A 26,876-nucleotide genomic window follows, 5' to 3' on the forward strand; every position below is an offset into this window, starting at 1 on the left:
TCTTGCAGGTTTATATCTGTCAGATCTTAACACTAAACCTGTCACAGAGCAACATGGCTGTGTCACTTTTAACCAAGATGTCACATGTCACATATATTGTGAGAAACGACCTGCTTTGTGTTTTCCTCTCTAGGATTTTACAAGGAAAAGCGAAGGAAAAGGGAATTTTTTTAACACTGCATTTTTTATTTTGCAGATTTGCAGCCTCATGGAGCGAGTGACGGAGTGGGTTGCCAACTTGTAGTGACTCCACTCAGCAGCGCAGAATGGCTTCGGGAAATGTGTATTCAGATAAGCCCAAAGAAGTCTGCCCAGGGTGAAACAAGTACCTTTGAAGTTTAAATCAGGTGTGTGAAGAATGCTGGAAACATGACTTCTTAGGTTTTAGATTTTTTTTTTAATATTTATGTTTCTCAAGGAAACTGATGACTCTTGCCTGTTCTCCTAGCTCTTTTAATGCTAAAGAACACACCCTAAAGTGTAACCCACCCTCTCTCCTAGGATTCAGTATGCTCTATTCCACTGCCTGGAAGGGTCTTCTGTTTTATCAGAACTTTTGATTTTCAAGGCATGATTGTGATTTTCATATTTAAAAAAAGGTTTTGATTTTGGAGGTATTTTTAAATTGGGAATTGAAGTTTGATAGGCTTTACCATTTGTCTATTTTCTTAAAATAATAAGTAGTAATTGTAACATATGTGTTAATTGCAACATACTTAAGAAAGTAACAATCAAGTTGCATTTTAAAACTATATGTTCATGTTATCCTTAAAAAGTTAAGTGGATCAGAAAAATCAAGCGAAGCTAATAAGTTTTTTAGAAAGTGTAAACCACATTTCCTTGCAGGATGAAGTTGTGCTTAATAGCCTTTTTAATTTATTCAGAAACTACACAACTTTTGTTGCTATATTTTGTTAGAAAGGAAGGAGAGGCTGTTTCTACAGGTGTCAGAGAAAAATCGATACTGAGCCACGGATTATTGAATCCCGTAGAACCATGGAGGCTTGGCAGTGAAATTCTTCCAAAGGTGAGTAAGGCCATTGATTTTCCTTTTCATACAGAAGAAATATGACACAAGGAATGGAGGCTAAATTTAGACTGGAAACAAGTCTGATTTGAAACTATGCCTTTAGAAAATTGGTGACTTTTTTTTTTTTTTCAAAAAAATTAAATGAGGCAATCCAATGAGAATTTGGACCATATATTTTTCTTAAATTCACTTCTTTTCTTTATTCCTTTGGGGAAAAATTATCTTCTGACCAACATCTTATCTATAATTCAGATCCAGTGATTTCCTTGTGGAATACTTGTGTTGTACAATACAAAACAGTCTCTCTTATAAACTTACAACCAAGGAGGCAATATTCCTTCAGTTTCTAAGAGAAAGCATGTTACTTATGCAATCAAACTTAAAAATATGTGCCCATTACTGATCTTCCTGATTTAAACTGTGTATTCTTCCTGCTAATCTATGCCAGAATTTTTAGACACATACTTGCTTGTTTGTGTACTTATTTTAGGGTTTCTTCTAGATTTCACAAAGTTGAAAAACTATACCTAATGCATTGGTGGTTTGACTGCATTGCTTAGCGTTCCGTCCATGCAGGCAGACGGTGTTCCTAGGTTTGGAAACATAAATCCCAGGGGAAGTGAGCTGAAGAACATCTTATGCATCACTCATCCTATTATGAGCCCTATGCTGCTCCATCTCTGCAAGGTAAGCAATATATTGTGAGTTGGCTTCCGGCAGTCGAACATGATGTATGCTCATGGCTCTTGCTTCCAAGCGTATGTTTTTGGAACTCATAATGGGGAGTATAGAAATCCTTTTATAAGTAAAAGAATAATTGGAGCAATTTAAGTTACTCACACATGCTCTAGCTTGCTCATCTGTCCCCAGGTAGCATTTGATTGTTCTACCCTGGGACCTACATTCTATAGTATTGTCTTCCTCATGTGAAGTGAGGTGGTAAATTGGTCATTTTCATAATGAATTTGAACAGAGTAGATGATCAAGGAAGATAATTCAGGCCTCCAAGTAGAAAACTGCCAAATTACCACGCTTTGCTATGTCTGGGGGTAGGTAAAATTTCGATTTTCATACTTTGTGGGATCAAAAATTGATTAAAAGGAAGTTAAAAATATGAAATGCTAGCAAGTTTGTGGTAATGCATAGGATTATCTTAATATTTCTTTCTTTTTGATATCCAGTGGGAAATTCTTAGCACTCTTTTTCATCTTGAACTTTCAGATTGGCTGAAGCAATAGTAACCGCAAAAAATTGTTTATGATTTGCATTCTAACTTTCCATCATTTGGTTAATACCCTGACTCTGATTACCCAAGAAAACAATGTTCTAAAAGAAAGACTATTAGAGGGTTGCTGCTGCATTATTGGTGAATAACGTGGAAAGTGCAACATTCTAGATGTCCCATCATAAGAGGTAAGGTTTTATCATGTCTCATTAAGTTGAGATAAAAGTTAATATTATTTATTATGGTCCCAGCCTAAAGAAAATTTTGCATTTCAGTTTGACACAGAAAACCATAATATAAAGCTTTACATGCATTGTCTCAATGGTGACCAGTTTCAGGGATTTAAAGCTAGGCTGTTTAATGTATTTTATTTCTGCATAAATTATGTTCTTTTTATTGTTTTCCCATCCTTTCCAGCTCAGACAATTATAACTCAATGTATCATGCATATTTAAGCAAAAATAAATTATGTACACGGTAATTCTTTTGGGGGGAAAAGGCAAACTATTCTCTAACCTTTGATGAAGTTTAACTTTTGATGTGTGAGTTCTTAAATGCGATCAAACCAAAGACAGTGAAATGCTTGCTTTGAAGTATTCTAAAATTAACGTAGGAACTAAAGATTTCATGGTAAGTGGCAGCCTTGTGTTTACTGTTATAATAATATAAATTCTGCATGGGAAGAAAAAAAGTACAAAGTATGATGGAGAGGTGATGGAGGAGTCAGACATACGGAAAATTCCAGGTGCCCGTAGATACAGTGTGAAGATTCTCAAATATCTAGTCATCTCTATTTGGTACAGATTGGCCAAAAGATCTCATTGGCTCTTTTTTGTAGCCCAAAAAGCTTAGTGTTTTTAACATCACTATGCTTTAGGTTTATACAAAATTCTCCCACAATATGTACAATATATCTTATTGATGTCTGAGCAATGTAATAGCAGCCATTCTCTCTTTGGATTAAGTACATCCTATGACTTTTCCTAACATGTTGCAAAGAATTTCCACTAGATAATTTGTAGTTTGTAAAACATGAGTTTTTGAGGGGGAAAGTGGCAATTAATGGAAGCATAATTATCTTCAGTGTGAAAATAGTCTGGGAGGCCAGCTTTGGCAAGCAGTCTTTGACTCATTACCATTTTCTTTGCTTGCTTTGTTCTCATCCTTCGGGTTCTTTCTGGATCCATCTCTCTTTTGTTTCCCTTTGACTCCACTGTTGTATTCCAGTTGGCCCTTAAAGAACAGAAACAGAGCAGTAAGACTGCGTGGCTACATTTTCCCAGTGCCACCAACTGAGAGTTAAGCTGACTAACGTGTTGAAAGCCCAGCCCATTTCGTTCACAGCAGGCATGGCAGGTAAAAGCATTTCTGTATTAAAGTACATGCTTTGTTTCTTCAAGCTCTTGGTCTCATTTCTCTTGTTTGCCAGTTGGGGGGAGAAACAAAAGTAGGTTGGGGACCAAATGCCTGGGGTATTTAATCAAATGCCCAGCGACTCTTGATTATAGGATACAGAAATTTCACTTTTGAGGATTAACTCTGGTGGATTTTGTCAATCCAAATAGGTATCTCCTTCTACTCAGCATGTTATTGGGCTACTTCCTACCACTGACGAAATCAGATGTCATGGAAGAATCTCAAGTAGTTTTAATAACTCTTGGGTTAGCAGAAACTAAATGTGCAGGGAGAAAATTGCCATTAAATATAGGTTTTTGTGAGGGTTCTCAAGTTGTACATTTTACAACTTGTGTTATTGTTTGCTTCTATTAAAACAAGAAATTGAGAATTGATTTCTCTGTGTTCTGTTAATTTGACCCCTCTTTCCTAAGTGGTAGGTATAAACCTCTTTAAATATTTTATGAAGATCACTTAATCAAGCAAATATCCTAACACATATCACTGTGTTGATCCCTGACCCTTTGACCTGTCACTCTGCCACGTTGGTTGCCTTTTTCTGATATCCTTGCAGAGGAGAATTTAGGGAGCAGAAGGCATGAGGAAAGGTGTTAGTCTTCTCCCTGAGCAGCAGTGGGCAGTGGAATTGTCCCCTTGGAGGTGATTTCCTTGTGAGTGGTGAAATTGGGATGAATAATATCATTTTGCATTTGTACTGAATATATTATTAAGGAGGCTTAAGGGTACGATGTAAGAGTCATCTCAGAGGGATAAATGTAATATACATTTAAGGTGGGAAGACTAGTGCTCTGAGATACATCTGATTATTGAGATACAGCTGTAGCAGGCTTTATGAATAAATCAAAATATTCCTCACATGGTGCCCACATGTCATATATTAAACAAATTTTACCAAACCTCTTCTTTCACTGGAATTAGAGGCTGTACTTATACCTTCTTACGGTGACGTATAAATTTTGTTTTATGTTCTATGACCATCCTATGGCTATTTCTTATCAGACTCAATCAAAAGTTAACAGAGATTGCCATGGAAAAATAACTCTCCTTTAAAATGTTAGCAAAAATTCAATTGATAAATATATGTTTTCACATATATTTTTTCATTTATATATCTACAAACACATGCATACATATATATGAATGATTAAAGGCTTATGGATATCCACGCCATAACTATATCTGGAATTTTTTCAGGAGTGTGAAGTCCCTCCATTTTAGCCATTAGATGGATTCTTTAGCCAATTTGACCTTAAGCTGACAAAGATTTTCTATTTATAAATATCCCTTGGGGTCCTTGAAGAATCTCTGACACTCGTTTATTTTCTAAAGAAAGGTTTAGGATCAATAAGTTCAAAATATTTCAGACTTACCATGTACTTCTTTGCTTAACTAAATCAGCATTGTCATGAGGATAGCCAGAGTCTTTGGGACACTTGAGATGGCTGTATTTTAGTGGATGAAGTGACCTCCCAGTGGTCTAATAGCATGATATCTCACATTTGGGTAGTTAGTGCTTTCAGGTTTTCAAAACCCTTTCCCAGTATAGTCATGGTTGATAGCCATCCCTTCTATAGGCAAGGGACAGAAGGGTGGGGGATAAGAATGATTTTTTTTTTTTTTTTTTGCATTTCTATCTGTGTGTTTCTTTTTCTAATTTGTTGAATGCAACATGCTGGAGTATTAAGTGTCTTTCTTTTGTTTTTGGATCAAATAATTGCATGAAGTATGAATACATAATTGTTGTGATGAGGAGAGAGGGAAAGAAACGGTTTCTTTTCAGCTACTGTGGTTCTTAGGGGCCATGGTGCTCCCTGTTAATGAGCTAAGAGGAAGGATGCACCATTTCTTTCTAACAGAGCATAAAGACAACAGATCCTTTAAGTCAATTCACGTTTAAATATGAAGGTCAGTGATCCATGACCAGCTTGCATATGTGCACACGCATATTCATATGTATATACTTGTCCAGATTTTTCAGCCAAGTTAAAAAAATGGTGGAAAGGAGAGAAGAGAGCCTCTAGAGCCTGGGGAGTGGGGTGCTGACCCAAACAGGTGCCAGAGCAAGTCTGTTTTTAACTTGAAGTTTTAGGTTAGACATTCAGTTACATTTTAAAATATTTTATTCTTTATGTATTGTGATTGCTTTATTATTTGAAAAACTTTTAATTTACTTTTCTTGGGCTTCACATTTATTGAGCTTCTCCTATGTGCCAAACACTATTACCCCTCCCCCAACACTGTCACATATTCTGGATAGTCCTATTAAAGCCTGAAAAGCAGAGAGCAGAGATATATACAAGTTTGTGAGCCAGATGAATTGGCAATAGATAGGTGACTTGTTGGAGAAGGAAATGGCAACCCACTCCGGTGTTCTTGCCTGGAGAATCCCAGGGATGGGGGAGCCTGGTGGGCTGCCGTCTATGGGGTCATACAGAGTCGGACACGACTGAAGCGACTTAGCAGGTGACTTGTAAATCACTAATTACCCATACTGTGTACATTTTCTACCTAGGGATTTTAGATGAGCATTGTCAGAATTTAGTAAAAAGCCCCATCAAATCTGTAGGATTTTGTTGAACTTAAAGCAATTCCTTTAGAAGGTTACATTTTTATTGTCTGTTTTTCAGAGCTACAGAAAGTTCTTTTTTTCCCATTTCTACTTTGATAGATGTTCCACACTTAAACTTTTATGTCTTTCCACTTTCACTCTTTCTCTCCTTGTTTCCTGTCTTTTCTGAAGCTAAACTGCTACATTCTTTTCCTTCTTAATCCAATTTTTGTATATTTGATGTATATTAAACCAGGAGATTAAGAGCGCAATAGGTGGAAGGCTCTGGCTTCTTTGCTACTGAGTGCTAAGTTGCTTCAGTCATGTCCAACTCTCTGCGACCCCATGGACTGTAGCTCACCAGGCTCCTCTGTCCATAGGATTCTCCAGGCAAGAATACTGGGGTGGGTTGCCACATCCTCCTCCAGGGGATCTTCTGGACCCAGGGATTGAATCCACATCTCTTGCATCTCTTGCATTTGCAGGTGGGTTCTTTGTGTCACCTGGGACTGGGTCTAGAATATTGATGTGTGTGTGTGTGTGCGTGTGTGATGACGAAAACACTGCAGCTTAGATTTGGTGCACAAAGGTAGTTGTTAAACTGAAATTAGATTGACTGGTTTGAATTCTCGTTTTACCACTTACTAGGAGGAGCCTGGTAGGCTGCAGTCCATGGGTTGCTTAGAGTGGGACATGACTGAGCAACTTCACTTTCACGTATTGGAGAAGGAAATGGCAACCCACTCCAGTGGTCTTGCCTTGAGAATCCCAGGAACGGGGGAGCCTGGTGGGCTGCCATCTAAGGGGTCACATAGAGTCAGACACGACTGAAATGACTTAGCAGCAGCAGGAGCTGTAAAAACAGTTTCTAAATTTACTTCTTCAGCTATAAAATGAGGAAAGCAGTCATACCCACCCCCATTTGGTTGCTGTAAAGATTAAACAGAATAATAAGTATAAAACACAGTGCTTGGTAGATAGTAAGAGGTCAGTAAATACAAGCAATGATCAGAGTATTACTAATTTTTATTGCATGTTAGTGCAGATACATGCATACGCTGTATACACAGTTTTCTAAGCAGTGCCTTATTCAAAGAATAATGGCTAATCTTAGGCAAGTTGTGAAAAGTCAGTATCTCCCTTCAGCATTGCCAGCTTTTATTGTGTAGCTGCATTCTCTCCTGACTCCCTTTGAATGCCCAGTGTTTGCCTCTCTTCTTGCCTTTACTGGTAAAACCTCCTTTTAAGTAAGGACCTGAAAGTTATCCTCACAAAAGTCTAGATGACTGAGAACTTTTGAGCCGTTGTGTTTGTCAGGGTCCCTGAATTCTTATCAAAGATCAGATGCAGAGCTGATGAGATTCCAGGCACCTGGAAGCAGCTGGAGAAGTTTGTTTGACAGTGTGATCTCTCCTTTGCCTCTTGAAAGTCTCCTCAGAGTGGGAACAGTTAACTGGGCCAAGGAGTAAGGTTCCTTCTGCTGCCCGAGGTGCCGGCATGGGTTCTCCTGGAGGTTGTCTGACATCCTCAAAGGCTGCCTCTCTCTAAGCCCTGGGGCCATTTAGGAATGTCTGTCTGCTTTTCTGTTGTTGTTGTTTTTTTTTTTTCCCCATTTGTGTGTACGGGTTTTGTATTTAGTGATGCCTTAGACCACAAGCATTAATCCTTTGAACATTTTTTCCTAATACTCTTCTTTATTTTTAGATATACATCCACTCACATATTCATTCTTGGTTATTCGCTGTATTTCTTTCACTAAAGCCTGTATTCATGATTTAAAGTTTTTCACACATCACACTATTATTCTGAGACACGCTCTTGAAATATTCTTTTTTTTTAATAGCACCCTATTTTTTTTTATTCAAACACGTCATATTGTGGGATACAAAGTTGGAATATGAAGTCGTGAAGGAAAATAATTATGCATCTATACAAATGGCCATCGTCAGATTAAAATGTAGTGCTTACTTAATTCCTTACATAAAAGTATATGGCTCAAAAATTTAAACAAAAAAGACTTAAAAACGTTGAAAAATATGCAAGAATATGTTGATAATGTTTTTTTATTTTATTTTTTTCTGGAAATTCTTTTTTTATTATTTTATTTTATTTTTAGCTTTACAATATTGTATTGGTTTTAATGTACCTCTACTTTACCTGTATTTTCTGTGCATAAGTTTGAGGATTTGAAGGACTGGGTTCATGTTTCAGGTATGCCTACACAAGGAACTTATGGCTGGTAAATCGTTTCTCAGCTTCAACTGGTCAATGGAGGGGGCACCGCTTTGTGTTGTAAGCCTCAGCTGCAAGTGTGTTGTAAACTCAAAAGTGAGGTAGAAGCTTTTATGGCTTTCTTTTCAACCATTGTGACTGCCTTCTCAAGCAACATTTTTCTGGAAGGGCATGAAAAGATGCATTGTGTTTAGTAATTTGTGAAAGAGGAGACAGGATTTTCTCCCATTGACATTTTTCCTTATTATCTAAAATAGCTCTTCTGTGTATTCTTATGATACCTCTGTCCGTTACCTTCTGCCAGCATCATGCCATATAATGCAGAGACAGCCCAGACAGAAATTCTTAGATGAAACTGCAAGAGGAGACACGCCTACTGGAGTACAGAAGGGGCCTGTCTGGATGGGCTAGATCCACAAACTGTTTTCTCAAAGGCCCCAGATCATTCTTTTGAGCATCTGTGTGCAGCATGGTCAGTCTGAAATGCTGCTAGGTCACTCGAAAGTTTGGACTGAGCCCATGAACCATAACAAGATCCTCTATACAAATGAGAAGAGATGATTACCTACTATGCTTAGAAAAAAAAAAAAAAAACTTTCAATAATAATAACTGCTAATTTTGGGGTTTTAGTAGATGCCAAGTAGGTGCTGAGTTACAGACATTACCCAGTTATCTAATCCTTATAGAGGCTTTGTGATATGGTATTATTATATTCATTTTACATTCGAGGAAACTGAAGGCAGACACCAAAGCCAGTGTTTTCAGTTTTTTTCCCACAGATACTGGGATATAAACAGCATTATGTGCATTTTGCAGATAAGACTGTCGAGACACAGGGGTTTGAAACAACTTGTCCCCGTGGCTCTGGGTGGAAGCACTAGACTCTCCTGCAGGTCTGCCTGACCCTGCACACCAGGCACCACTGCCATTCTGAGTCGTGTTTCCCTCTTAATTTACAATCTGATGCAGATTAATACTTTCATAAAATAGGATAAAATTGAATGACTGGAAAGATAAAGTTAAAAAAGGCATATAAAACACAAATACTTCTTTATTATAAGATTCAGCGAACATTAAATTACTCTCACATGGCTACAGGCACTTCCAAATCCTTGCTTGCAGTTTCTGGCTTAGCTCGTTGTGGATCAGTAACAAAACTGCTTGCTCCAGCATCCGTGCAGACAGTGCTTTGAGGAGCACTGTCTTAGGCCTTTGAAATATGAAGATGAGACAGTTTCCTCATTCGACAACCTAAGTCTTATAGCCATAGATTTAATTTAATAATACCCGGGTTGGAAATATACTAAAACACAGTTAAAAGTCAGGGCCCTTGTTGTGTGTGTGTGTGTGTTTTAAATCTAACTGAAGTTAAATAGAATGTCGTAACAACATACCAACAGGAACGAAATTAATTTTGTATGGAATGTGGCTATTACATGAAGGCCTATCCTCTTGTAACCTCCATAACTGAGATATGTAGACCACTGTAAATTAGCTTATTTGATATAATAGAGATAGCCCCATATTGAGAGTATATCCGTTTCTCTCCAGAGGACATGTTCATTGTTGTATCAATTCATTAATATTCTCTCCCACTGTCTCCAAGTAGGTGAAAGAAATGAAAAGAAGTATGATAACAAAGCCAGCAAAGCAAACATTTCTGGTTAGTTTCCACTGTGACTAGAGAAATGCTTGTCACCTGCTCCTTCTTGCTGGACAGAGCAAGTTAGCTTCACCATGGTCCCTTTTTTGGCATTCCTAAAAGCAAGTCTTAAAATAGAATGGCCATGAAAACAGCGAACACACGTTTCCTGGGGAGGACGGGGTCTGCAGCAGGTGCCTGTCTCCATATCCATCTGGAGAAGCGTCTGCAGGAAATGGATGAGGGGGGAAGGCTTAATAAACAGAATATGTCAGAGTTGCTGTTTTTGATGTTAATTAGCAGAATTGTATCCCGGATTTCAAGAAAATGCTTAGTTTTTGCCTGATTCCTAGCCCACCTTTCCAAGCATATGACGGCTGTTCATGCTGCATTTACATGGTATTAGTGTTGGTTATGGAGAAGGCAATGGCACCCCACTCCAGTACTCTTGCCTGGAAAATCCCATGGACGGGGGAGCCTGGTGGGCTGCAGTCCATGGGGTCGCTGAGAGTCGGACACGACTGAGCGACTTCCCTTTCACTTTTCACTTTCATGCATTGGAGAAGGAAATGGCAACCCACTCCAGTGTTCTTGCCTGGAGAATCCCAGGGACGGGGGCGCCTGGTGGGCTGCCGTCTATGGGGTCACACAGAGTCGGCCATGACTGAAGCGACTTAGCAGCAGTGTTGGTTATGGAGCTTCCCTGGTGACTCAGAGGTAAAGAATCTGCCTGCAATGTAGGAGACGTGGGAGATTGGGTTCAATCCCTGGTTCAGGAAGGTCCCCTGGAGGAGGGCATGGCCATCCACTCCCGTTCTTGCCTGGAGAATCCCATGGACAGAGGAGCCTGCTGGGCTACAATCCACAGGGTTTCAAAGGGTCAGACAGGACTAGAGCACACACAGTGTCGGTTATGGTTAATCTTAATTGAGTTTTAGCTTCTCGGAAGAGGTGCTAGATTTGAGGATCTGTTTGTATCGATCATTGTATCATGTTGTGTCACAGATTCTCTGCAGCCAGTGGTGGTAAAAATAATGGCAGAAAATACAGAGGATCTTTATTTCTCCTTATAACGGAGCTCTTTGCTGACCATGACATTGGTTATCTTAGTACACTGAAATTCTAATGAAACTCCATTCTTGTCCTTAAGCAATGCCCTATCTCGATATCTAGTTTGTTATTCAGATTTGCTGCAGTCATACACACAGCGATCATTCATTTATGGAGTATATACTATGTGCCGGGTCATATGGGAGGCACAATTATGAGGACTTGATTCCACCTTCAAAGAGTTTCCGGCCTGACTGGGGAAGCAGAGGGATGCAGAGATAGATTTAGAGTTTTGTAGCATCTACTACAATAAACAGGGATGGACTGACTTGTGAATGTAGGAAAAGTGACTCACTTGGGGTATAGAGTCAGAAAGTGCTTCACAAAATGAGTGACAGGCAGCCTAGGTATATAAAAATCAAGAAGCATTTTAAATTTAGTAATGGTAAACATACGGGCTTCTCTGGTGGTTCAAAAGGTAAAGAATCTGCCTGCAATGCAGGACACCCAGGTTCTATCCCTGAGTTGGAAGGATCCCCTGAAGAAGGAAATGGCTACCCACTCCAGTATCCTTGCCTGGAGAATTCCATGGACAGAGGAGCCCAGAGGGCTATAGTCCATGGGGTTTCAAAGAGCTGGACATGACTGAGTGACTAACACTACACTCCTAAAGACATATCAATATTTTTGCACAGTGTCAGTTTCCTTGGGTTTTCATTCATGGTGTGTTTTCTTAGGACTCACTAATAGATCTCCCAGTGGAACTACTATTTTTATGGAATATTTTGTATTTCTCTACTTCATGCATCATATTGCTTGTGTCTGGACAATAGCTAAAAGTTAGGAGTGGTTTAAAGCAAAATTTTATTTATGATCTCAATATCTCCCTACTGACTATCTTTGCCATATTGATTGCCAGCAGCTTTCTTCTAGTTTCAAAAACTTACCATCTGCTGATGGTTTTTATTTCCTTCTTCCCCTACAATAAAATTCATTAGTAATTAATGAGTTCCTAACTGTTAAGTAGGACTTTAGCCTTGCCTCAAAGATATTTAAGATAAGACATACCTAAAAAAAAAAAAAAAAAAAGACATACCTAAGATAGCGTTTTATTTTTTAGAAAGCTTATAGTTAATGAGTCTTAGCTATAGGAACCTTGACAAACAGAGGCTTTTGTTTAAAAAAAATAAAGAAAATTAGTAAAACCAGAAGGAGACTAGAGAATGTTTTAAAACATCCTTCCCCTTGCCTTGTTTTGTTTTTTTTTGAGGATCCCAGGAAAAAAGTATGATACTTTTAACAAAGTAAATAAGCATTTTTTAAGAATAAAGATTGTCACTATTTATTGCTAACTGACAGTTTAGACAAAGCCAACAAGGAAAAAAGATTATATTAAACAACAGGAAAATTTCCCATGAGCTAAATTGCTGTCTCAGAATTTGAGACATTGGATGAGGTCACAAAGAATTTAAGTGTCATTGCTAAGAGATGCCATAACTATGGTATATGTCAAATAAAGTGTGAAGGTAGCACATCTTTATACAAGTTGAGAAAGTGGTGAGAGTGAATCCCAGGATTGTATTTTTGAACAGACACACACTTTGTTCCCATCCAGAATCCTGCCGTTCTGACATCAATAAAGACATCTGAACATCTGAAGAAGCTGATAGGAAATGCTCGATAAATGTCAGTCGCTGTTCACTTATTAAGTTAGACTGATATAATTAAAACACTATTTTTAAACAGAAAACCAGAAACTTGGCACCAGACTTTTACATGTGCCAGACACAGTTCTTCTAGGGATTGGAGACACAGCGTTGAATGAGAAAGAGTGCTTCTTATCCTGTAGCACTTAAGATCCAGACAGGGAGACAGACACTCACCCAGTGTGAAGCATGTGACGACAGGTTCAGTAGAGGGTACAATGGGTGCAACTAAGGAGAAAATATATACAGGTCTTGGGGTGTCTGTAAGAGTTTCCTCAGGAAGTAAGGTTTTAGTTTGAAGTTGAAATATCAATTGAAGCTAGAGGCTAGATTGGGTGAAATATGGAGTCTAGGGATAGGATAGAGAGGGGGAAAATGTTGAGCAAATATGAGAGATAGGATTTCCTAAGAGAGTAGATTCTATAAATTCCAGAATATAAGCATTAGAATATAGGTCAGGTACCTTTGATGAGCAGGAAGACCAATTATCAGAAGATGAAAGATCTAAGACCTAATGTCAACTTGCATGCTTACCAAAAGTCAGCTTAGGGATGTGTGTATCTCATAACAGATTCTCCAAGCAAGAACACTGGAGTGGGTTTCCATGCCCTGCTCCAAGGAATCTTCCCAGCCCAGGGATTGAACCCAGGTCCCCTGCATTGCAGACAATTTCTTTACCAACTGAGCCACCAGGGAAGCCCAACTTCTTGTCTTTCATCTGTAAAATGGTAGAAATGATATGGACCTTGCTTAGCTTATGGGATGACTGTGTGGATCATACTAATATATGAAAATTCTTCATAAGCAGTGACGATATTTGATAATGAAGCTTGTTGATTAGTACTTTACATGGAAAAGGAAACTACTTGGGAAAAATTGTTCCAAGACATAAATCCATTTTGGAAGATCTAAATCTAAGATTTATGAATTCCAGTGAGCCAGCCCTTCACGTTAATGGTGAAGGGAACTCATGGCGATGATATAGAATAGTGGGGACTGTGACAAAATGGAAAAGGCCTGGCCTGTCTGAAAACCAAGACAATGCACTGTTATATAAAAATATGGCAATGCCAGGTCTTGTGATTTTAACTTTTAACTATCTTCTGGTTATAAAGTTGGAAATTCAGATGTTTCTATGAAACTGGTTGGTGACTAGTTCAAATATTCAACAATGATCCTTTTAACAGCCCTCTCCCTCTAACACACCCACACATAAACACACACACACACACACACACGAGAGCTGTGAATTCTGACCTATGGATTGTGACATCAGACTTAAATGAATAATGTAGAGTAAATATATCTCTAATCATTTGAAATTAATGTCAATGGCATATAAATTATCTCCATTCTTTGGTGCACAGGGCAGAATGTGTGTGTGTGTGCGTGCATGCGTGTGTGTGTGTCAGTTGCTCATTTGTGTCTGACTATCTGTGACCCCATGGATTGTTGGCCACCAGCCTTCTCTGAATTCTCCAGGCAAGAATATCGGAGTGGGTTGCCATTCCCTTCTCTAGGGCATTGAACCCAGATTCCCTCATTGCAGGCAGATTCTTTACCATCTGAACTGCCAGGGAAGCCCACAAGGGCAGAATACTAGGGTAGAATATCAAATGATGTAAATGGCAGTCTTTATGTCCCTTGTCACTAGATTCCCAGACATTTTGCTTACCCTTTCATTTTTTCATGTCTGTAAAACCCATTGCAGCCTTCAGAGTCATATTTGCTCACTTTTATGTTGAATATGTCACTCCTTGCTCAAGATCTTTTAAGTATTTCCCATCACAGACATCAAACTCAAAACCTTCTTTCTCTTTCTCTTGCTTTGTGTTTCTTTTCACTCATACCACCAGATCCCTTCTTGCTGTTCTACTCTTTGCTCGCTACATCTTACTAAGAGCCAGCTCTGTCTTCTTCATGTATATTGAACCTTCTGAACCCATTTTATTAACTGTCAGCTCTCAGAGTTCTTTAGAACCACAATATGCAATTGCAGAGCTTATAGTTATTTTTAATGAACTTCCAGAAATTTTCTTAAGCTGAACAAGAAATATGGGTCTTGTTAATCATTTATTAGTATGGCCCTGTCTTACTAAACTATAGTGTCTCAAGCTCAATGGAAATAGATGTCAATACCTGATTGAGAATGTACACACACACTCATTTAAATTACTCGGTTTAGTCTAAATTTAAATGGCTGGATTTCCTAAAATACACTTCATACTTTACATTAGCATTATCATTATAATGTTAAAATATTGTCCTAAAAGTATTATTAGCACAATAACGTTCATGTGTAATGGATGTAATATCATAAAATCTCAGCGTCAATCACTGGCTTTTGTATTCCCATAAAAGGACTCTGAGTATTATTGTGTGTCATTTTAGAAATATGAAGAAAAAATTCTTAGACAGAATTACATTTGTCAAAAGTGGTCAGTTTTATTTATTCTTATATTTATTTTCACCATATCTTCGAGGTGGCTTCCCAGGTAGTGCTAGACAGCAAATGCTTGGATATGACAACAAAGACTGAAAAGGTTCACAGTAGAAACTGAGATTCTCAACACTTGTCTTCTGCAGTAGTGACTATTTCAGGTTTTTTACTGTGACTACAGACGGTTCCTTTCGTGAAAACCGTAACAATATATGGTAACAATGCCATGTATTACTAACTCTTGTTCTTTTGACCCACCAACTAACAAAATGTACACAGTTGCTGTTGCATATTAATAATGGGTGGGTAATACACAGGTGGCTTCTGTTTTACTAAAATTACTTGTTTTTATTCTTCTAGAGATTTCAATATAATACAAAGAAAAATTTAAGAATTAGGCTTAAGTTTTGAGATCACTGCCATGACAGTTTTTAAAATGAATTTAAGAAATATTCTACTTATATTGATTTAATTGCCAAAAAAAAAGTTAGTCTGATTTGTAAATTTTCTGATAGGACAGAAAGAAAGTATGGTCAGATCTGGGTACCTGAAAAGCAGTTTATTTTCTTATGCATTGTCAAAGAGGATAAATACACAACAAATTTTATATATGAAGGTATTAACCATTTAAAACATTTATTGACTTCTGTATGTATGAAGTCATTTTAATATTAAAAAATTATTTTAATAAAAAAGGCCATTATAGCTGGAAGGGATTGGGGGCAGGAGGAGAAGGGGACCACAGAGGATGAGATGGCTGGATGGCATCACTGACTCGATGGGCGTGAGTCTGAGTGAACTCCGGGAGTTGGTGATGGACAGGGAGGCCTGGCGTGCTGCAATTCATGGGGTCTCAAAAAGTCCGACACGACTGAGTGACTGAACTGAACTGACGGCTATTGTAAATACATTTAATGGTAAGTTATATTCTCAATATATATAAATTAGATAAGTAGACTGAAAAATATAAACATATATGACTATATAAGATTTTATATTATAGTTGACAGTAGTGCATTTGTTATCAAACAGTCTTAATTGTACAAATATGCCCCGTAAATATAGTTTATAAATGACTTAAAAACCTACTGTCTTTATGACATATTTACCTAATTTGTAAAAGTAATGTTTGTGTTTAACCTGGTAGACTTATTGAAAATAATGGTGAGTTTCTTTACCTTACTATATTCCCATCATTAATTTTCAGTGATTAATGCCAAATATGTACGCATCAAAAATGTATTAATTTGATATTTACTAACTTCTTTCTATAATCAAGGCACTCTGCTAAAGCTCTGAAGGTACAGAGATGAGTGAGATAAATTCTCTGTCCTAAAAGACTTCATTGTCAAATCAGAATGACAGGAAAATGGATACATTGCCACACAAGAAGTTAGAGAAGGTTTATTGGTTTCAAGAACTCTATGGGTAACTGAAAAAGGTTTTACCCAGAAAGATGAAATTCAAGCTGTTTACTAAAAGATACAGAATGAAGACATAGTGAGAAAAGCATTCTAGGCAGAGGAAAAAAGTAATACCTGCAAAGGAGCCTCAGAGTTATGGTGGGAATTTCAATATGGTGAAGCTTGGAGTCTATGTGGATGTGAAGGAAGAGAGGTAATGAATTAGAAAGATGTGATGAGGTCAGATGGCAGTGAGCTTTGAATGCAAAAGAAAGGAATCTAAAATTTCTAATCTTGTAGAAAATAGTCAACCAACATATATGATTATATTTTTGTTTTTTAAACAGTCTTGTGGTTTGAAATGCTTCGTTGTTATTATTTCTAAGACGGTTTACTCTGTCACCATGGAAAAATATATTTACTGGCTAAAAGGAAAAACAAGACAGAATATTAAGGAAGATTTTATAAGCTTCCGGTGGTGGTTTAGTTGCTTAGTCATAGCCAACTCTTGCAGCCCATGGAGTGTAGCCTGCCAGGCCTCCTCTGACCATGAGATATCCCAATCAAGAACACTGGAGTGGGTTGCCATTTCCTTCTCCAATAATTTTCTAGCCTCCCCAAATAATAAAAAAAAACCTGATTTTAAGCATAATGATAAAATGAAGAAAAAAGATATGATACAATAAACATTTCTGAGTTAGTATTAATAAATGTCAGTGACCTACTGAATGTGGTGAGACAGAGAGTGGGAATCTTTAAGGGTGGCACTGAATGTTCAGGTTTAAAAGATTGGATGGATGATAATACCATTATGGCTAATACTGGATATATGAAAATGTACTGGGGATAGGGAGGGGAATAAATTCTACATTTGAAATACTTGAAAGGAATCCTAGTAGAGGTCTCCAGAGATTAGCATTGTGCGTGTGGAACTCAAAAGAGTTGTGACTATTCATTATTATTTGTGCCTTTTGAGGCAGGTGACTCTACCAGAGGACAGAGTATTTATTTACCAGTTGAGAACCTTTCCCCCAAGCCCCCAGTCGAAGGGAAGGGATGAAAGTATGGAAGAGTCCCACAGCTAGAAACTTGGTAAACTAGCTCACATTTAAAAGATGAGTAAAATGGAAGTCTTCCCTGGTGGCTCAGTGGTAAAGAACCTGCCTGTCAGTGCAGGAGATGCAGATTTGATCCCTGAATCAGGAAAAACCCCTGGAAAAAGAAATGGCAACCTACTCCAGTATGCTTGTTTGGGCAATCCCATGGACAGAGGAGCCTGGCGGGCTACAAACTACGGAGTCGTAAAAGAGTCAGACACAACTTATCAAGTAAACAACAATAAAGACAGAATGGAAGGGTCTGTCAAAGGAGACCAAATGAATCCAGCAAAGACTTAGGGGAAGAATGGATTTTGAGCAGAAGGGAATCTTATTGATGCCAGATTCCACTAAGCTGCCAATCAGTATGGAGATTAAGCATCAGCCTTTGATTAGGAATAATGAAGTTTATGGTCATCTCAAAGATTGAATTAGCAGGAATGTATGTCAAATTATAAGGGGTGGAATAATAAATATAACTTGAGAAAGTGAGTCAGTAAAGGCAGGCCACCTACATTTTCTACACATTTGGTATTGAAGGAAAGGAGGGAAATAGAATGGTAGCTACCAGTACTGCTGGGATCAAAGGAAGGCTCTTGAAAAAGTAAGTGATTTGAGAACATTTTGTTGGGAGTGATGTTTGTAATGAAAGAGAAACAGAACAGAAGCAGATTACCTGATGGAGCAACTCCTGGTGGAGATGGACAAGGATACAGTCCACCCGGAAAAGGGATCTTGGAAAAAGAACCTCTCTCCGCCCAGAGAGGAAGGAAGAAGCTTAATACAATGGTCAGATGGTAAAAGGAAGAGGCTTCTACCTCTTTGGCTCTTTCATTCTTTAGAAGGTAGGAAGCAAGGTAGTCAACTGACAGTTGACAAGAGAGGAAGAGTAGAAAAGATACATCACAGCCTGCCTGGAGGACTAGGACAGAGAGATGAATAAGTGTAAGCAAAGGAGCTCTAAAGTTATCCCTTTGCAGTGGCATCAACCTGCCCAGTAGTGTAAGTTTTTTGAGTATCATTGAATAGCATTGAAGCAGGAATAGAGTAGAGGTATTAGTTAAATTATCCTAAGTTAGAAATTGATCCAGGGGTATGAGAAGGACAGTAAGGCAAAATATTGAAGTCTGAAAGTGATCATGTAATTATACAGGGAAGGAGAGACTAAATAATCAAGATTTGTAACATTGTTTCTATTTTGCTTCTATCTTGGCGCTTTTAGGCAGAAAAACTTAATTTATTCTAAGTCAGCTCTAAAAGAAGACAAATATTTAGACAGAAATCAGCTTGCCTTCCCTTCTAGATTCATCATTGTGTAAGGCAGCATAAGTGGAGGAAACCTACACTTGTTGGCTTAATTTTCTTGAGTTTTTGTAGTAAAATGAGTTCTCAGAAAGTTCATCATTTGAATAGGATTTTAACCAGGAGACCGTCATTACTTTGTCTCAACAGCTATCTTTGTAATTGCCTGAATTCACACTTGCATTCTGGTTAGTAAGAGATAATAAAGATAAACCTTTAAGAAGGGATAATTATAAATTTATTTAGAATAATTGCGTTGTAGGAATACAGCTTTTATAGGAATAGAGTTGTAGGAATTGTAGGAATAGAGTTTCTTCTTCTGTTGGCAGTCTTAAGTCAAACCTTTAATTTCCTGTCTCAGAAATTCGTTGAAGTCTGCCTTCAAATAGAAAAAGCTTTGTCATTTATACATTCTCTGGGGTGTGACAAAGTGGACTACATACTGTATTTGCTGGTCTGATTCTGCTCTCAACCACTTAAATCCAAATATGTCACTTTCTATCTTAGGGCTACAATGTAATCAGAATAAAAATAACTGCTTTTCTCCAAAGTTCAGGCTGAGAGTCTGCAATTTAGGAGAAAGCATCTTAAAATAAAATCCTCTTAGATATTCAATTAAGATGGTTTTACCTTCTCTTAGTACCTTTCCCTTTCTCCTACCTGCCCCTTTACTGAATGAGGGCAGAATATTCCAGAAGCAAATACAGGTTGAATCAAACAACTCTTCCTTACCCATCACTCCAATCCCCAGCACAAGTAAGTGCCCAGGCTTTATGCAGGTGCCTCTCCTCCTTGTTCTTAGTGCAGTGTGATTCATTTACTTGTTCCTCTAGTCAACAGATATCTATTAGAGTGCCTACTGTGTGATGGTCATGTTTCTGGGGACCAGTGACATCTGTGAAAGTAAATGATTCTCTGTAATGCTATTTTTACCCCCACTGTGTTGAAAATTTACGTTCATATTTATGTCTTACCCACTAGACTGAACCTACCTGAAGGGAAGGCATTAAACCTTATTGCTTCAAATCCCCATAATCTAGCAGTGTTTGACACGTAGTGGGTGACCAGAGCTCTGTTGACTACATTAATTATACTGTGAATAGCTCAGCTGACATGAGCTTGTTTACTCTCTGAGACTTATGATGGAGCAAGCATATTTATAGAAGACTTGGATTAACTGTCTAGTAAGACATAGTGATCTGCCATGTTAGAATCAAAGACATACATTTAATTAATTTGATTTATTTGGTGGCGTCAGAAATGAAGCAACTTCATAATTTTGATGAAAGTTACAGTTGAACTATGAGAAATATTTTCTGAGAGTGACGACAAAATATGGAAGCATTAGAAAATCCTCTTCGTGAAAGCCAGAGAGGGGCAAGTTAAACTCTGAGAGAAAATAAAACCTTTGATTTTCATCATTGCCAAGGTGATTTCTATGAGTCACTTATTCATTTTGTAATTGAAAAAGTCATACATATGAATTGAATATCCACAAAATCTGTTGGAAACGAAGCCATCATGTACTTTCATTTTCTAAGAAATTGAATTTTCAAGATAGTTGAAAGGCTTGGCATATTGTACAGTCATAATGCCGTGATTCAAACAAGTGATTGTCTAGTTTGTCTCAATAGAGTCCTAGCCTATTTAAGGGGAATGTTTTTACTAAATTGTCATTGTTTGAATTATTTGGTCAAAATCACCCTGATCTTTTGTCACTTAGGGAGTTTCCAAAAACCGGGTAAATGATGACAACTTTTGTCATGCATGTTTACTCTATGTGACACCCACCAAAATGGTCAATTTTTAAAAATTAATCTTATCACTAGCCTATGTTGACTTATTCCCACCAAACAAGTAGATGTGCTGAATTTTTTATGCACATTTTTTTTACATTGAATTTAGTAGTTGATTTGTGATTGCACAAACAGAATTTATTCACATGGAGTCCATGACTGGGATCTTGTTTCTCCTCTTGTAAACTTTTTTTCCTGCTTTCTACCTCTGTCAACTTCTTCAGTCATAAAGACTGAAAATTCAAATTCTGACAGATGTCAAATTTGAAATTTCTTTTATTGTTTTGATCTCTAACTGAAACTCTAGAGCAGAGAAGGAAAGTTATCTTAATAAGAATTGTTTTCTACCGAGAACATAAAATAAACTTTTTGGCAAAGTTCTTGGCAAAATACTTTGGCAAAATACTTCTAATTATCAGGAATATACAAATTAGTCTAGAAGGTCTTCATTGCCATTTTTCCCTTTCATATTCTTTCAATTTTCTAAAGAAGGAGAGCATGAAATAGTGAAAAACGTATTGGACTTGGCCCAAAGGTACCTGAATTTGAATCTCACCCTGAAATTTTCTTATAGTGTGAGCCAGGGCAAGTTGCCTCAGTTGTCTCATGTAGAAAATGATGAGTGTCATTTTGAAAAGTAAATGTAATAAGTAATTATAGCAGGACTAAAGGTGGGATGAGTAACCTATAAAAGGGGGCTTCCCCATGGCTCAGCAGTAAAGAATCGCCTGTGATGTGGGAGGCTTGGGTTTGATCCCTGGGTTGGGAAGATACTCTGGAGGAGGGCATGGCAACCCACTCCAGTATTCTTGCCTGGAGAATCACATGGACAGAGGAGCCTGGCAGGCAACAGTCCATGGGGTAGCAAAGAGTCAGACATGACTGAGTGACTATGCACAGCACATTTATAAATTGGAGTATCTCAGAAGACAATGCCATGAATTTTCTGTAACCATGTGTATGGTAAATGGCGTGCTGAGAGAAATGGATGAAGAAACTAGATAATGCCCAGAGAAGAAACAAGTCAAAAGAAGTGACAGGTGACCTTAAGTATTTAGGGGATTGATTCAAAGGATAGGCAACAGACTGACTTTACATTGTTCTGAATATGGGACTAGATGGGAGATTGGAATTGATACGTATGCACTACTCTATATATAGATAACTAATAAGAACCTGCTGTATAGCACAGGGAACTCTACTCAAGATTCTGTAATGACCAACTGGAAAAAGAATCTAAAAAAGAATGAATATATGTATAACTGATTCACTTTGCTATACAGCAGAAACTAACCAACATTGTAAATCCACTCCAATTAAAAAAAAAAATGGGAATAGAAGCAGGAGTGATAGCTTTTTAAAAAGGAGATTTCAGCTCAAGACAGGGAATTTTCGAGGTAGATGAACCTAAAGCCTATTTTACAGAGTGAAGTAAATCAGAAAAACAAATATCATATATTAACATGTATGTGTGTGTGTGTGTATATATATATATATATATATATATATATGAAATCTAGAAAGATGGTATGGATGAACAACTGGACAGCAATAGAGAAACAGACACAGTGGACAGACTTGTGGAGACAGTGGGGGAAGAAGAGGGTGGGATGAATTGGGAGAGTAGCATTGAAGCATAAAAATTACCATATGTAAAATAGATAGCTAGTGGATATTGGCTGAATGACACAAGGAGCTCCAACCCGGTGCTCTGGGAAACCTCTGTACACTTTCTACTACACAACAAAATGAATCATCTAGACATATGCACGTGTATGTTGGTGTACATGTGTCAAGTCGTTTCAGTCCTGTCTGACTCTTTGCAACCTTATGGACTGTAGCCTGCCGGGCTCGTCTGTCCATGGGATTCTCCAGGCAAGAATACTGGAGTGGATGCCATGCCCTCCTCCAGGGAATCTCTCTGACCCAGGGATCAAACCCACGTCTCGTCTCTTATGCCTCCTGCATTGGCAGGCAGGTTCTTTACCACTAGCACCACATAGAAAGCCCCTACTTATACATATATTCCCTCTCTTGAACTTCCTGTTCAGGCCAACACAGTACATTAAATAGAGTTCCATGCATTATACAGTATGTTATCAGTCCATTCTGAAGGAGATCAGCCCTGGGATTTCTTTGGAAGGAATGATGCTAAAGCTGAAACTCCAGTACTTTGGCTACCTCATACGAAGAGTTGACTCATTGGAAAAGACTCTGATGCTGGGAGGGATTGGGGGCAGGGACGACAGAGGATGAGATGGCTGGATGGCATCACTGACTCGATGGACGTGAGTCTGAGTGAACTCTGGGAGTTGGTGATGGACAGGGAGGCCTGGCGTGCTGCGATTCATGGGGTCGCAAAGAGTCGGACACGACTGAGTGACTGAACTGAACTAAACTTTATACATATATGCTATACTTCAAAAAAAGCCCCGGAGCCAGTATATTTCCAATGAGAGTATATCTGTCTTTATGGTTTCGTACAATTTTGCAACTCTAGAAGTATCTCTTTACCTGGTAAGTTTTATAGGTAAAGAAAAAGAAACTTTTTCTATTTATCAACCATATTCAAGAAATGTTTTCCTGGTCTGTAATTTCACTTTTGTTTTTTAAAATGGCAACCCCTTGGAGATTCGCCTGTCTAAATCCATTTTCTTGTCAGGATTGGAGATGACAGGTTATTCTAATATCTAAATATTAATTTCTATGGCATATCTATGTATTTCATGGGCTAATCTTCTGTGAATTTTCTGGATTTCGATTAGCTTGTCCTAAACTCCTGGCAAGCTAAATTTCTCTAACAGTTTTCAATTCGTTGCATTAAATGCCTGTTCAGCCTTGGAAGATATATTGATTTTTTTTCTCAGCAAAGTGACAAATACCATTTTCATGACTATAATAGAGATTGATTACATTTTATGGCACACGGAGAGAATGCTGATCTTAGTGAGACAACCTTGGGGCTTACAAAAATGAAAAAATCATTTGAATTAATAATGAAGTTAATGAATTCATTGGTTGTAGATGAAGCAGAAGTATTTGGCGGAAAAAAAAATGAAAAGTTCTGCAGCTGCACAAATACTAAGAAGAATTAAGATCAATTTCAATATTTTGGAAGTGCTGGTTTTGTGAAACATTTTTAAAAAGTTAATAGTAATGGTTCTTAAACCCAAAGCTATGGCATTAACTCCCAGCATACCTGGGCAGATTGTTTCTCATATGATTTATGTAACCTAAGTTTAAAATGGAACCAGTTTCCTTCTTATCCTAATTTTCTCAATGGTTAGGCTTAAACTAAGACAAGTGTTATTGTATTATTATTATTATTCTGCCTTTCTGTATAAAACCTAAAAAGATATTTAAAAAACAAACAAAAACTATGCACATGTCATAAGCTTAATGCATCTAAAGGGTGTGTACTGTGTTTGTTGAGAGCAAATAGAAATAGAGAACAAAGGTATGTATTTTAAGGTGTTGAAATAAGCAATGTTGGACTTGGAAAACACTGCTAAGGAAAGATTATAGAATTATTTTCTCTGAGAGAATCTTTAAAACAAGGACACCAGCTCCTGTTTGTTTAGGGACTATATCCGTTTATTCATCTTCTGTCCCCCCTCAGCTAGCATTGTACCGACCATCCTACCTAGCACATAGGAGGAGCAGAATAATATTTGTTAAATAAATAAACAAGTTACCCCAATAGCTACTGCTGCTGCTACTGCTTAATGGCTAAACTGTGTCCAAATCTTTGCAACCCCATGGACTGTAGTCACCCAGGCTCCTCTGTCCATAGGATTTCCCAGGCAAGAATACTGGAATGAGTTGCTATTTCCTTTCTAGGGGATCCTCGCGATCCAGGGATTAAACCCAGGTCTCCTGCTTGGCAGACGTCTCTTGCTTGGCAGGTGGATTGTTTACCACTAATCCACCTGGGAAGCCCTCCCTGATAGCATAAAGAAATAAAAATCATCATAGCAAACAACGTTTGTTGAGCTGCCAATATATGCCTTTGGAGCTTTACCTATTTTATTCTCAATTTTTTCAGTTCTTCCGTTACAACATGGTGATAAGTCTTAGGGCAGGAGTGGAGCCTCTAGCATTGATAAAGCTGAAGAATGCATATTCTAAGAGATGTGCTTACATGTTTGTTATAGTTATGAGGAAATACAGCCAAACCTGAATATTTGAGAAACACCAGAGAAATTATGATGAGTATTTTTGTGGCCCATCCTTTTATTCTATGATTGTACTATGCATAGTGACACTATTTTTAAGATATTTTCTTATTGTTTCATAGGTATGTGTTTTGTCTCATTTACAAGCTTTTTGTTGATAAATAATTTTTGGTTCATCCTAGATGTTCTCTGGATGAGCTTGATTGTAACCTTGCATTCCAAGGTTTCAAAAGTCTTAAGTCAGTAAGAGATGAAATCTCTAGTTTTAATGTATTGATGTCAAAATAATGCAGAAACTACTCCAGGAATAGCTGGTCATTTAGCAAGAGAAAACCTTTTATATAATATTTTATTCTATTGAATTTTTCAGTTTTACACTTATAGAAAGGATCCAGATCAGATCAGATCAGATCAGTCGTTCAGTCGTGTCCGAATCTTTGCGACCCCATGAATCGCAGCACGCCAGGCCTCCCTCTCCATCACCAACTCCCGGAGTTCACTCAGACTCACGTCCATTGGGTCAGTGATGCCATCCAGCCATCTCATCCTCTGCCGTCCCCTTCTCCTCTTGCCCACAATCCCTCCCATCATCAGAGTCTTTTCCAATGAGTCAACTCTTCGCATGAGGTGGCCAAAGTACTGGAGTTTCAGCTTTAGCATCAGTCCTTCCAATGAACACCCAGGGCTGATTTCCTTTAAAATGGACTGGTTGGATCTCCTTGCAGTCCAAGGGACTCTCAAGAGTCTTCTCCAACACCACAGTTCAAAAGCATCAATTCTTCAGCCTTCTTCACAGTCCAACTCTCACATCCATACATGACCACAGGAAAAACCATAGCCCTGACTAGATGAATCTTTGTTGGCAAAGTAATGTATCTGCTTTTGAATATGCTATCTAGGTTGGTCATAACTTTCCTTCCAAGGAGTAAATGTCCTTTAATTTAATGGCTGCAGTCACCATCTGCATGATTTTGGAGCCCAGAAAAATAAAGTCTGACACTGTTTCCACTTTTGTTGAAAAACTCAATGTTTAAGTATTCTCACAGTTTATAAAGCTTGACTTTAAAAGTAATTTAAATAAAATAACAGCTGTAAGACTTGCTAATTGCCATCAAATTCTATGAAAACTCTGCTGTAAATAGTTTCCTCCATATTATTTCCTATCTGAACAGGCTTTGTAAAGCTGTTCCTTTCGCTGTAATGTAACAGCCGACAATGATAACAAGTATACCATTAGTATTATTAAATATACGAAAATATTATTTCATTTACACTATAACTATTTTATATTTTACTTTCTCCCTCATGTTTCTTAAAATTAGTTGAGATTCAGATTAAAGCCAGTTGCTTAAAGTTGGAAAATTAAACCTGAGAAATACATAAATTACCTAACTATAAATACATAAATTACTTAACTAAATTTCATGATGAAATTATTTTTTAATAATGTGTAAAAGTTTAAAGATATTTCATAACTTTTAAAAAATTATATAAATTTCTTAATTTTTAATTGCTTTGTTGGTGTAGGAAAAACCTATCTTTAGTACAGTATAAAATTAGTGATTTAAATAGCATCTATTGAATGAAATTATGAGAAATTGTTGCTACACTTAAATGTAAAGTAAATGTTCGAATTTAACATTCCCATAGGGGTTTCCCTCAGCTCAGCCGGTAAAGAATCTGCCTGCAGTGCAAGAGAAATGGGTTCGATTCCTGGGTTGATTCCTGGGTCGAGAAGATCCCCTGGAGAAGGAAATGACTACCCACTCCAGTATTCTTGCCTGGAAAATTCCATGGACAGGGGAGCTTGGTG

The 26,876-nt window shown here is 37.7% G+C and overlaps 1 long non-coding RNA gene across 15 annotated transcripts in view; it reads left to right on the top strand.

The window, feature by feature from the left end:
* Positions 1–26,876, top strand: part of LOC147372256 (uncharacterized) — a 103,307-nt gene that overhangs the window by 27,934 nt on the left and 48,497 nt on the right. For 3 of the 15 annotated variants that reach the window (XR_015164852.1, XR_015164850.1, XR_015164851.1), the window contains exons 3-6: positions 197–347; positions 919–1,027; positions 1,521–1,717; positions 2,252–2,443. This is a non-coding gene — a long non-coding RNA (uncharacterized LOC147372256). Of the gene's footprint in view, positions 1–196; positions 348–918; positions 1,028–1,520; positions 1,718–2,251; positions 2,444–3,482; positions 3,612–26,876 lie in introns of all 15 variants that reach the window. The other 12 variants (XR_015164856.1, XR_015164854.1, XR_015164858.1 and 9 more) reach the window with 6 other exon arrangements.

This window comes from Bos grunniens, chromosome 5 (assembly GCF_055505025.1).
Source record: "Bos grunniens cultivar Pamir isolate PY7600 chromosome 5, Bosgru_T2T1.0, whole genome shotgun sequence".
In the NCBI taxonomy this organism is placed as follows: Eukaryota; Metazoa; Chordata; class Mammalia; order Artiodactyla; family Bovidae; genus Bos; species Bos grunniens.